At 45.0% G+C, this 12,500-nt stretch overlaps 1 long non-coding RNA gene across 1 annotated transcript in view; it reads right to left on the reverse strand.

Moving 5' to 3' along the window:
• The window catches only part of LOC137629479 (uncharacterized), a 51,995-nt gene that overhangs the window by 36,973 nt on the left and 2,522 nt on the right, over window positions 1-12,500 (reverse strand). The window contains exon 1 of the long non-coding RNA XR_011041520.1: window positions 11,987-12,500. This exon is cut by the window's right edge and continues 2,522 nt beyond it. This is a non-coding gene — a long non-coding RNA (uncharacterized lncRNA). The remainder of the gene's footprint in view (window positions 1-11,986) is intronic.

Genomic DNA, 12,500 nt, shown 5'->3' on the forward strand with positions numbered 1-12,500 from the left:
AAGTGAAAATTTCACTGCTGCGGATTACTTACGGAGGTATCCCGAAAGTTGCTTCGCAGTTAGTCTCGAAAACCCTCTCTCTCAGAGGAGATAACGGATGAGCTCCATCTGCAAAGTCACAGGAAGTGGACTGTGTCGGGAATTTTTTTCATGTGAGGCTGTCGCAGAAGATTTGGCAACTGTGGAAGTTCTCTTGGAATTTCCATGAGATCCAGGTCTTAATACTACTACAATTGTACCACCTTGGCAGCACTACCAGTGTTACTCTCACATTTTCTGATTCCCTTACTTTGATTAGGACCTGACGATCCATGCAGAATAGAAAAGGGGAAACAATTGTCGCACGAGAATGGTTCCCTCTGTTGCTCTCAAGAGATGAAGAAATGGAAGAAAAACTATCTCTCTTAGCCTTTATCTTGTGATGAGCACCATACTTCTCCCACTGAGAGGGCAGCCAATCTTTGTAAAAATCACAAGATGAAGAATACGAGCACCGCTTACCATGGCTACCCATACACAAGGGATGAGGATTTACCTTGAACCGAAGCATTAAAGTACCACAAAGAGTGACCTTGAAGGCCGGGGCAAGTACACATACTACCTTGAGGACCACTCATAACATGTTATTTTTATTAGTAAAATAAATTTTTGAATATACTTACCCGATAATCATGTAGCTGTCAACTCCGTTGCCCGACAGAATTCTATGGAGGGATACGCCAGCTATCACAATACTAGAAGGGGGTGTACTTACCAGCGCCACCTGTGGCCAGGTACTCAAGTACTTCTTGTTGACACCTCCTCAATTATTCCTCGGTCCACTGGTTCTCTCTGGGGAGGAAGGGAGGGTCGATTAAATCATGATTATCGGGTAAGTATATTCAAAAATTTATTTTACTAATAAAAATAACATTTTTCAATATTAAACTTACCCGATAATCATGTAGCTGATTCACACCCAGGGAGGTGGGTGAAAACCAGTGTACAAGATTAAAGGATAGCTAAGTATCCCATATTTCATATAACAGTTATCTCAAATAACAATGAAATAATAAGTACCTGGTAAGGAAGTCGAATAGAACCGTTACTCTGCCTCTTTTTTAAAGTTCGTCTTCCTTACTGAGCGCAGCGTTCCTCTTGGAGGCTGAATCAACCCAAAGGTACCAAAGTACACGGGGTTGCAACCCCTACTAAAGGACCTCTACCAAACCTTTAACCCAGGCGCTTCTCAAGAATGAATAGACCACCCGCCAAATCAAAAGGATGCGGAAGGCTTCTTAGCCTACCGTAACAACCATAAAAACAACAATAAAAGCATTCAAGAGAAAGGTTAAAAAAGGTTATGGGATTAAGGGAATGTAGTGGCTGAGCCCTCACCTACTACTGCACTCGCTGCTACGAATGGTCCCAGGGTGTAGCAGTTCTCGTAAAGAGACTGGACATCTTTCAGATAAAATGATGCAAACACTGACTTGCTCCTCCAATAGGTTGCATCCATTATGCTCTGCAGAGAACGGTTTTTATTAAAGGCCATCGAAGTAGCTACGGCTCTTACTTCGTGGGTCCTTACCTTCAGCAATGCAAGGTCTTCCTCCTTTAAGTGAGAATGTGCTTCTCTGATCAGAAGCCTTATATAATACGAAAGCCCATTCTTGGACATGGGCCTCGAAGGTTTCTTGATGGCACACCATAAAGCTTCTGACTGTCCTCGAATAGGTTTAGACCTCTTAAGATAATATTTGAGAGCTCTGACAGGGCAAAGAACTCTCTCTAGTTCGTTACCTACCATGTTGGAGAGGCTAGGTATTTCAAACGATCTAGGCCAAGGACGTGAAGGAAGCTCGTTCTTTGCTAGGAATCCAAGCTGAAAAGAACATGTTGCAGATTCGGTTGTGAAACCAATGTTCTTGCTGAAGGCATGAACCTCACTGACTCTCTTAGCTGTTGCAAGGCAGACGAGAAAAAGAGTCTTGAGGGTAAGGTCCTTGAAGGAAGCTGACTGGAGAGGTTCGAACCTAGATGACATAAGGAACCTTAAGACTACGTCTAGATTCCAGCCTGGAGTGGAAAGACGACGTTCTTTAGACGTCTCAAAAGACTTAAGAATGTCTTGAAGGTCCTTGTTGGAAGACAGGTCCAAACCTCTGTGGCGGAGAACTGAAGCCAACATACTCCTATATCCTTTAATCGTAGGTGCTGAAAGGGATCTCTCATTCCTAAGATGTAGAAGGAAGTCAGCTATTTGGGTCACAGAGGTATTGGTAGAGGATATTGAATTGGCTCTACACCAGCTTCGGAAGACCTCCCACTTAGACTGGTAGACTCTACGAGTGGAAACCCTTCTTGCTCTGGCAATCGCACTGGCTGCCTCCTTCGAAAAGCCTCTAGCTCTAGCGAATCTTTCGACAGTCTGAAGGCAGTAAGCCGAAGAGCGTGGAGGTTTGGGTGCAACCTGTCCACGTGAGGTTGACGTAGAAGGTCCACTCTTAGAGGTAGAGTCCTGGGGAAGTCGACTAGCCATTGAAGTACCTCTGTGAACCATTCTCTTGCAGGCCAAAGGGGAGCAACCAGCGTCAGCCGTGTCCCTTCGTGCGAGACGAATTTCTGCAGAACTTTGTTTATTATCTTGAACGGTGGGAATGCGTACAGGTCGAGATGGGACCAGTTCAGTAGAAAAGCATCCACATGAACTGCTGCAGGGTCTGGAACAGGGGAACAGAACAGCGGAAGTCTCTTGGTTATGGAGGTGGCAAACAGATCTATGGTAGGTTGACCCCACAAGGTCCAAAGTCTGTTGCACACACTCTTGTGGAGGGTCCATTCCGTGGGAATGACCTGATTCCTTCTGCTTAGGCGATCTGCTGAGACGTTCATATCGCCCTGAATGAACCTCGTGACCAGAGTGAGGTTTAGACCTCTTGACCAAATGAGGAGGTCCCTTGCGATCTCGTATAGGCTCCTCGAATGGGTCCCTCCTTGCTTGGAGATGTAAGCCAAGGCTGTGGTATTGTCTGAGTTCACCTCCACCACTTTGCCTAGCAGGAGGGACTTGAAGTTCAACAGGGCTAGATGAACTGCTAGCAGCTCCTTGCAGTTGATGTGGAGTAATCCTTGTTCCTCGTTCCACGTTCCCGAGCATTCCCGTCCGTCCAAGGTTGCACCCCAGCCCGAGTCCGATGCATCTGAGAAGAGATGAAGATTGGGGGTCTGAATGGCCAACGATAGACCCTCCCTGAGAAGGAGGTTGTGCTTCCACCACAGGAGAGTGGTCTTCATCTCTTGGTTGATAGGGATAGAGACTGCTTCGAGAGTCGAACCCTTGTCCCAATGAGCTGCAAGATGGAATTGAAGAGGGCGGAGGTGGAGTCTCCCTAGCTCGACAAACAGGGCCAGTGATGAGAGGGTCCCTGTGAGACTCATCCACTGTCTCACTGAGCAACTGCTCCTCTTCAGCATGCTCATGATGCACTCTAGGGCCTGGCTTATCCTGGGGGCCGATGGAAAAGCCCGAAAATCCTGACTCCGAATCTCCATTCCCAGGTACACAATGGATTGGGAGGGAATGAGTTGAGACTTCTCTATGTTGACTAATAGACCTAGGTCTCTGATTAAGTCTAAAGTCCAATTGAGATTCTCCAGACAACGACGACTCGTGGAGGCTCTCAACAGCCAGTCGTCTAAGTAGAGGGAGGCTCTGATGTTCGACAAGTGTAGGAATTTTGCTATATTCCTCATCAGATGAGTAAAGACCATAGGAGCTGTGCTTAGGCCAAAACACAGGGCTTGGAATTGGTAGACAACCTTTCCAAAAACGAATCTCAGGAAAGGTTGGGAGTCTGGATGAATAGGAACGTGAAAGTATGCATCTTTCAAGTCCAACGAGACCATCCAGTCCTCCTGTCTGACCGCTGCTAAGACCGACTTCGTCGTCTCCATCGTGAACGTCTGCTTGGTGACATACTCGTTGAGAGCGCTGACGTCCAGCACCGGTCTCCAACCTCCTGTCTTCTTGGCCACAAGAAAGAGACGGTTGTAGAAGCCCGGGGATTGATGGTCCCGGACTATAACCACTGCCTTCTTCTGCACAAGTAGCGACACCTCCTGGTGCAATGCTAGCCTCTTGTCCTCTTCTTTGTAGTTGGGAGAGAGGTTGATGGGCGATGTGGTCAGAGGTGGTTTGAGGCAGAATGGAATCCTGTAACCGTTCCTCAGCCAACTGACAGACTGGGCGTCTGCACCTCTCTTCTCCCAGGCTCGCCAGAAGATCTTGAGTCTGGCTCCTACTGCTGTCTGGAGATGCGGAGAGTCAGTTTTTTCCTTTAGATGTCCTGGATCCTTTCCTAGACTTGCTCCTGTGAGAGTCTGGACGGGAGCTTCCTCGGCTGGGGGCTCTACCACGAAAGGGCGGTATGAACCTCGTAGCAGGGGTATCAGCCACTGGGGAGCGATAAGTCTTGGGGACTGAGGTAGCAACCTTAGACTTACGAGCCGATGAGGCTACAAGATCGTGTGTATCCTTTTGTATCAGGGCAGCAGACAAGTCCTTAACCAGCTCTTCGGGGAAGAGGAACTTCGAGAGCGGAGCAAAAAGGAGTTGTGACCGTTGGCAAGGTGTAATGCTGGCGGAAAGGAAGGTACACAGTTGTTCCCTTTTCTTCAAAACCCCTGATACAAACATCGACGCAAGCTCACCCGATCCATCCCTAATGGCCTTATCCATGCAGGACATTAATAGCATGGCAGAATCTTTGTCCGCAGGAGAGGTCTTCTTGCTGAGGGCCCCCAGGCACCAGTCTAGAAAGTTGAACATTTCAAATGCTCTAAACATTTCTTTCAGCAAGTGATCCAGGTCTGAGAAGGTCCAACAAACCTTAGAGCGCCTCATTGCAGTTCTCCGAGGCGAGTCTACCAGACTTGAGAAGTCAGCCTGGGCAGAGGCAGGTACTCCCAAGCCTGGTGCTTCTCCTGTGGCATACCAAACGCTCGCTTTCGAAGTGAGCTTCGTTGGAGGGAACATGAAAGAAGTCTTGCCAAGGTGTTGCTTAGACTGCAGCCACTCCCCTAAGATCCTTAATGCCCTCTTAGAGGACCTAGCTAGGACTAGCTTAGTATAGGTGGACTTAGCTTGTTGTACGCCCAGCGAAAACTCAGATGGCGGAGAGCGGGGAATAGCAGAGACAAAGTGGTCTGGGTAAACCTCCCTAAGTAGAGCCAAGACCTTACGAAAATCAATAGACTGTGGAGAAAGCTTGGATTCATCCACGTCTGATGAGGGATCCAGGTGTGCCTCCTCATCATCAGACGCCTCATCACCAGAGTGAAGCGAAGGTATCGGACAAGAATGCTGAACAGCAGAGTCAGAACGAGTAGGAACAATAGTAGTGGTTTTCTCTACAAGTAACTGTTGAGGGAGAACCTGAGGCTCAGACTGCAAAGGCTGAATAGCAGACGAAGCAGAAGGAAGGCGCATGGGTGGAGGAGGCTGACTCCTAGCATGAGCGGTTGAACCCAAGGATTGCGCTTGCTGAGCGGTTGGAGGAAGCGGAGTAGCAAGTTCCTGTTCCTGTGGTGAGAGCGGAGCGTGATGAGGTTGAGGCTGCGCAGAACAAGGTAAATGTCTCGCAAGCTGAGGCTCCTGAGGCGCAAGGCCAAGGTGTAGTGGAGCTTGCCTTGTGGATGGTTGAGCTCGCTGCAGCGAGAGCTGAGGAGACTGACTCATGGACGGGAGAGGTTGTTGTACCTCAGCCAAGAGTTGCACCACTGGTGGAGCAGCAAAGGGAGGCGGAGGAAGAGAGGTATAATCCTCCTGATCCCATAGCAAAGGTTGCCTTAAAGAAGGCGCAGGCTGAACACCAGTGGGAACAGCAAACTCAGACCGTGGCTCAACATCGTACGCCTGGCAGGTGGTACTGCGATCAGGCGGAGCAAGCGCAGGCGGAGCGAGCGCAGGCGGAGCGAGCGCAGGCGGAGGGAGTGTAGGCGGAGGCGGAGGAGCAACACTCTCAGCCCGACACTCACGCATCAAGTCCGAAAGCTGTGCTTGCATGGACTGTAGTAGAGTCCACTTAGGGTCGACAGTCGAGCTCTGTTGTGGCAGAACCTTACTCCTCTTGGGCGGAGTGCAGTCGACAGATGACTGCGGCGAGTCAGAGCTGAGCCAATGACTGCAACCTGGCTGAGCACTCGCGGACTGGACTCTGCGTTTAAGTGGTCTCGAGACCTGAGACCAACGTTTCTTCCCTGACAGATGATCAGCGGACGAGAAAAAGACGGGCTCAATCGTCTGCGGGTGGGAGTGACGGTCTTTGGAAGACACGCCCGCAACCACCGAGGAAACTTCTGTGCGCCTAACAAGGCCTGCCGAACCCTTATGCCCTTCGACATTGCTTCTCCCCTGGGCATGGGAGCTTGCAAGAGGTCCCGGACTGGGAGGACGACTGGCTCGCACAGAAGAATCCTCACGCACCACACTGGCACTGACACTAGCACTTGGCACTGCACTGACACTAGCACTCGTCACAGCACTGGCACTAACTCCACCCACTGCACTCTTGACCTTAAGTTCCTTAACTTCGGCCATCAGAGACTTATGGTCACTTACCACTGACTCTACTTTATCGCCTAAGGCCTGAATAGCACGCAAAACAACAGACATATCAGGCGGAGGGCAAACAGTAGGTTCGGGGGTAGCCACTACAGGGGTAGGAAAAGGTAGGGGATCATGAGGTGAGGAAAACATTGAAGAGTGAGAAGAACTCCTCCTAACTCTACCTCTCTCTAACTTAGATGAATATTTTAAAAGACGGACAAATTCCAGTTCCGAAAGTCCGGCGCATTCCTCACATCGATTTTCTAACTGACAGGGCCTGTCCCTACAGTCAGAACAAGCGGTGTGAGGATCAACCGAGGCCTTCGGAATACGCCTATTGCAAGACCTACATCGTCTATGGGAGGGGGCTTGCGAAATGTCAGACATCTTGAATCCAAAGAGTTAGCCAAAGGGGTTTCCAAAATCAAGCAAAAGATCGTTAACCGTTAATCAGGACTATATAAAAGCTATCTAGCTAATATAAGAAGGTTTCCAGTAATGCGACAGCCGAAATCTGAGAGAATACTTCACCAATTAGCCGTGAACAAACTCGAAGATCATAAGCGTATCCCAGAACGTCTTGCCGGAAGCACGACAGAGGAATAATTGAGGAGGTGTCAACAAGAAGTACTTGAGTACCTGGCCACAGGTGGCGCTGGTAAGTACACCCCCTTCTAGTATTGTGATAGCTGGCGTATCCCTCCATAGAATTCTGTCGGGCAACGGAGTTGACAGCTACATGATTATCGGGTAAGTTTAATATTGAAAAAACAAATATACTAGGAAGGAAAGGCAAAAAGGTTTGCTAACACAGCATGGAGTCATCGTAATGCATGTCTGTTCTCTAGCACGTCCAAGAGAATAATGAAAAGCCTCAATAAGGCTCCATCGCTTGCCCACAGTGTGGGTGAACAGCTGATAACCACTCAATGTTACTGGCATCCAAAAAATTTTCTTTCTTTCTGGTCACAAGCAAACGATTTGAGAGTAATTCCTTATAAATGATGAGGGTTTGAATTTTCGTACCAAGAAAAAAAATGTTAATCTATTATTTGAAAAGTAATTTATCATTGGAAAATTCTTGTACTTATTCATAATTGCTATACAGTACTCATCAGTTATTTAATTGTCAAAGTAGGGGAGAAGAACTGAAGTGCAAATACTTTAACTGATTGGTTTAGATGTTTTTTATGTATGTTTCTCAGGTCACTAGACAATGTTGCATGGGATGCATGCCTGTTCTCTGTTGGTTTTGTTTCCTTGATGTGTTCATGTTTAAGCATTTTACATACTCAGGTAAATTATTTATATGAGGATGTTTGAGCAGCTGTTTACATCCCATAAACTTCAGCTTATTTGAAAAGCAAATACAGCAATTCTTTTCTGCATATTGTGAAAATACACTCTTGGGTTTTACTCCTTCCCGAATCACCTTTTATATCTTAGTCAAAACTAACGTAGGAATGTGATATCTGGTGTTCCTCGGGGTAGTGTTCTTGGCCCATTACTTTTCAAACTATATACAGTACACATGTGGTTTGGCCTGAAAAACAACCTTGTTGCATATGCAGATGATGCTACTCTCTTTGCATCAATTCCATCCCTGAATGTAGATCTGGGGGGTTGCTGAATCCATTAATAGAGATCTAGCTAAAATTAATGCATGGTGCAAATTATGGGGTATGAAGTTGATTCCTAACAACACTCAAAGTAAGATTGTAAGTAGGTCAAGGACAGTGGCTCCTCAACATCCGGATCTCAGCATTGATATTTTCTTTAACTTTGTACGACTCTTAAAATTTAGGTGTGATTCTCGACAGCAAATTTACTTTTGAGAAACATATTAGGTCTGTCTTCTTCAATTGCACAAAAAATTGGCTCATTAAGAAAGTCTTTTAAGATTTTTGGTGATCAATCTATTATGAAGAAGTGTTTTAATTCTTTCATTTTACCTTGTTTTGAGTATTCTTCTCCTGTTTGGTCTTCAGCTGCTGATTCTCATCTTAATTTGTTGGACAGGAACTTACGGCCTATTAAATTTCTTATTCCTGACCTAGATATTAATATCTGGCACCGTCGTTCAATTAGTTCGTTATGCATGTTGCATAGGATTTTTTATATTTCTGACCATCCTTTACATTCAGATCTTCCAGGACAGTTCCATCCTGTTCGTAATATTAGACATGCAATTAATTCTAATAGTCAGTCTTTCTCCATCATGAGGGTCAATACTACACAGTACTCTAGAAGTTTTATACCAGTTGTGACAAAGTTGTGGAATGATCTTCCTAATAGGGTAGTTGAACCAGTAGAACTTCAAAAGTTCAAACTAGCAGCAAATGTTTTTATATTGAACAGGCTGACTTAAGTCCTTTTATAGTTTATATATGAAATATCTGTTTTAATGTTAATGTTTTTAAAATTTTATATCGTTTATTTATTTCCTTATTTCCTTTACTCACTCGATTCTACTTTGAGATGGAAACAATTTTCCTTCTAGAGTGTCTATCTGTATCCCAATATATATCAAATTTTGCAACAACTGAAGAGAAGATTTCTCAAAATTTACCACAACCTGTAGGTCGAGGAAAAAGACGAGTAGTTTGTCTCAGTGTAGGAGAACGGTCTCCACCAAATCTGCAAGAATCAACCAGTCATATAGGTAACAGAGGGGATGAATGCTAGAATTATGGGCCCAGGTTGAGACTAAAGTGAATACTTTCAAACATTTGAGGTGCTGTGAACAGGCGGAAGCACAGCACCTGGAACTTGCAGATCTTCCCGTGCAATATGAGTCTTAAGTACTTCTTTGTCACTGGATGCACAAGGGCTGGCTGGCAGAGGCAACTCACTGTCAGAATTGTCAGAGTCATGAGCCTGAGATCCATCTAAATTCCAGACTAACCCCCACAGGAGCTAAGGTTGGATCAGGGCTGTTATCAGGTACACCAGCAAGAGATCAAGACCTCATTGGGACTTCTCGTGTAGCTAGCAGCGAAGAGGATGGTACTGTACTACAACCTGAACGCTCTTCCTACCGTTGGGTCATTGATTTTCAATGCCCAGTTCTTCGTTAGTCTTCGGATCTTTCCGCTCCAGAGGCTTAGCTGAAACAGACGACAGGAGACTGACTGTTTCCCTTTGATGGACTTCTGCTACTGCTGAGTGCGATCCTGTGGATCTCCACGGGAGCAACAACGGGCTCTATGGGAAAAATGACTGGTGTGATACTAACTATCTCGATTGGTGACAGGCGGTAGTTATTTGTGAGGGAAATCTCTCAAGGAGATCTCGGCCCTCTACTAGATCTTGGGTGTAAAGTGTCTCCCAGAGGAGACATCAGTGGCCTCTGTCTCCTCCGCTTCATGGCCACTTTAACTGGGATAATCCCGAGTTTTCCCAAATGGGATCAGGCTGGTTGTAGATAGCCTCCGAGTCCAGACGAGTGCCCACCGCAGTGGGAAACACCCTAGAAGAAGAAGGCAGACCTTCGTCAGGAAAGGAAAAGATCAAGCCAGCTTCATGTATGCATTGAGTTCTAATTCTAGACTAGAGTTAGGCTGGTCATGAGCTGAAGCATCGCGAACTGGAGCACTAGAAGGTTCACGAATCGCCTTACGTGTGACCAAAATACGGAGAGCACACCCTGATGGAGGTGAGCAAGGCAGGGGTGGGATGGCTGGAAGTGCATGCTGCCATCGCTCACACACATCAGACCAACCCGGTGATTCCCCCGAAGGATTAGACGCCCAGTGGGCAGGGGAGAGCAGGACTGTGACACCGGGGAGTCGATAGCTACGAATTGCCAGGTTGCATCGAAGAGCCTTACTCTGGAAAGCTAGAGCAAGAAGGCGAGGATTTGCAAATGCGACACGGTGTAACCACCCAAGTAAGGCTGTCCACTCAAGCTATCTTCATATACAGACATATATTTACAACCATAACCTTTTCTTGGGCAAACATGCACGGGTAAAAGAAAAAAAAAAAAAAAGAACTGATGGACCATGGCCTAACCTCTTCTGAAACAAGCCCATCACACCAAAGAGGCCCAAAAGAAAATGAGCTCAAACATCTAACCAATTGGGCATAAAGTTCAAAACCACTGGCATTTAGCAAAGGATTAAGATAAAATCAGGCTGCATTGCCTTTACTCTGCCTACTCTATTCACAGGATATATACTCTAAATGTTCAATAAACACCAATTCAGTCAAGGATGCCCCACAGAGAGCTGGGCACAGCTAAAATCTGAAACAAAAAAAATAATTAAGGATAATAGGCCTATAAGCATACAGTACAAATAATAATCAATCATGAAAAATATAAAAATAAATTATCCCCATGCTAGCCATTTTTTTTCAAACCCTGTGTGCACGAGAGTTGTTTGCACGCAGGGCAAAGCCACAGAGGATCCGACTCCATGGCAAACATGAACGTGCCACAAGAGCGGCCTGCTATGCCAGGGTAAACCTGCATGGTTGCAAGTCCTCATGACCAATCACACCTGTGAGAGAAAATGGAAATTTCAATAAGTTTATGGCCAATAAATAAATAAGTTAATGGGAGAGTGAGACAGCATGCCTTCACTCTACCAAGCCAAAACGAAAGTGAGGGATCTCACTGGGCGAGTGTGAGTGGGGTGGTTGGTCAACCCCTTGCTACCACCGCTAACTAGCAAAGGGTCGCTAACACATCGCGCAATGTTCTTGGCTAGATTTCAAAAACGCTATAAACATACAGTATATCCATAGTAAAGAATGAAAGGTTTTTATTTGTGTTGGAATAAACAATGTGCAAACTTGCCCATAATACAGTAATAACAACATTGTTTAAATATTATTCTTAAACTCTCTCTATCTTACAAATTCTAGACTGAAACCTATATTATGATACTATCTCATTTACTAATAATTTTGTTAAAATTACAATTATAACAAATGTGTTGATCTCTTTTTAGTGCATTATTTTCAGAATTTTCATTTGATGATTTTTTTCCTTTACTTCTATTCTTTGCTAGAATAAAACCATATCATTGAATGGTATTGTTTTAGGAAAAACAAATGTGGAACCAAGTAATGAACTCAAGACTGATGAACACCAATTATTAAATACTAAACAACAATTTTGTCACACTTATTTGAACCTCAAAATTTCTTGAAACATCTACATTATTTCTCGTGAAATTCGACAGTCCATATATGAAGTGCTTCATGTCCTTAAAAAGGGCTATTGGGGACCCCATGTATATACACGTGTGAAATTATGTATTTGTGATGGCACTGTAGACTGTAAGACACAAAAAAAAGCAAAGCAAAGGCTACTATCAACCAACAGACCAGCATAATAATGAAATGAACTCCAAAGGCACATTCATAAAAACTTCTAATATCTCAACTCACCATAATGGCCAATCTCGTCGACACCAACAAAGTGAATGAACACTTTAACATGTTCACAGACCTGAAGCACCACCACAGTCCACGTGCCCAAATGACTTCAGGTGAAAAACTTGATGCCCAAAATTTCTTGAGGAGCTAAAATCTTAAGTGTCAGGATCACTCCATAGGTCAAAAAAAGATAAGACATCAAGACGAAGACACTTACCCAACTTCCTTGAGTTCACAAATTTTTTGCACCTAATCAAATGAACTCAAAATATAAATTAACAACCAGAGTCATTCATTAGCCCTATAAAAGGATGAGAAAGTTGGTCACACAATTATCAGCAGCTTTTTTTTTTTGTTGTGAAGAAAATATCCAGCAAGGCTTCAGCCAGGGCCAACAAGAAATTCCATGTATGTTAAGAAGTTTGTCTATGATCAAATTGAGCACTATGACCCCGTCTCCATCATAAACACTTCAATTAATTACCATACTTCTAACAAGACCATGCTGGATCACTTTACTTAGAAA

The sequence above is a fragment of the Palaemon carinicauda genome, chromosome 37, assembly GCF_036898095.1.
Source record: "Palaemon carinicauda isolate YSFRI2023 chromosome 37, ASM3689809v2, whole genome shotgun sequence".
NCBI classification, from domain to species: domain Eukaryota; kingdom Metazoa; phylum Arthropoda; class Malacostraca; order Decapoda; family Palaemonidae; genus Palaemon; species Palaemon carinicauda.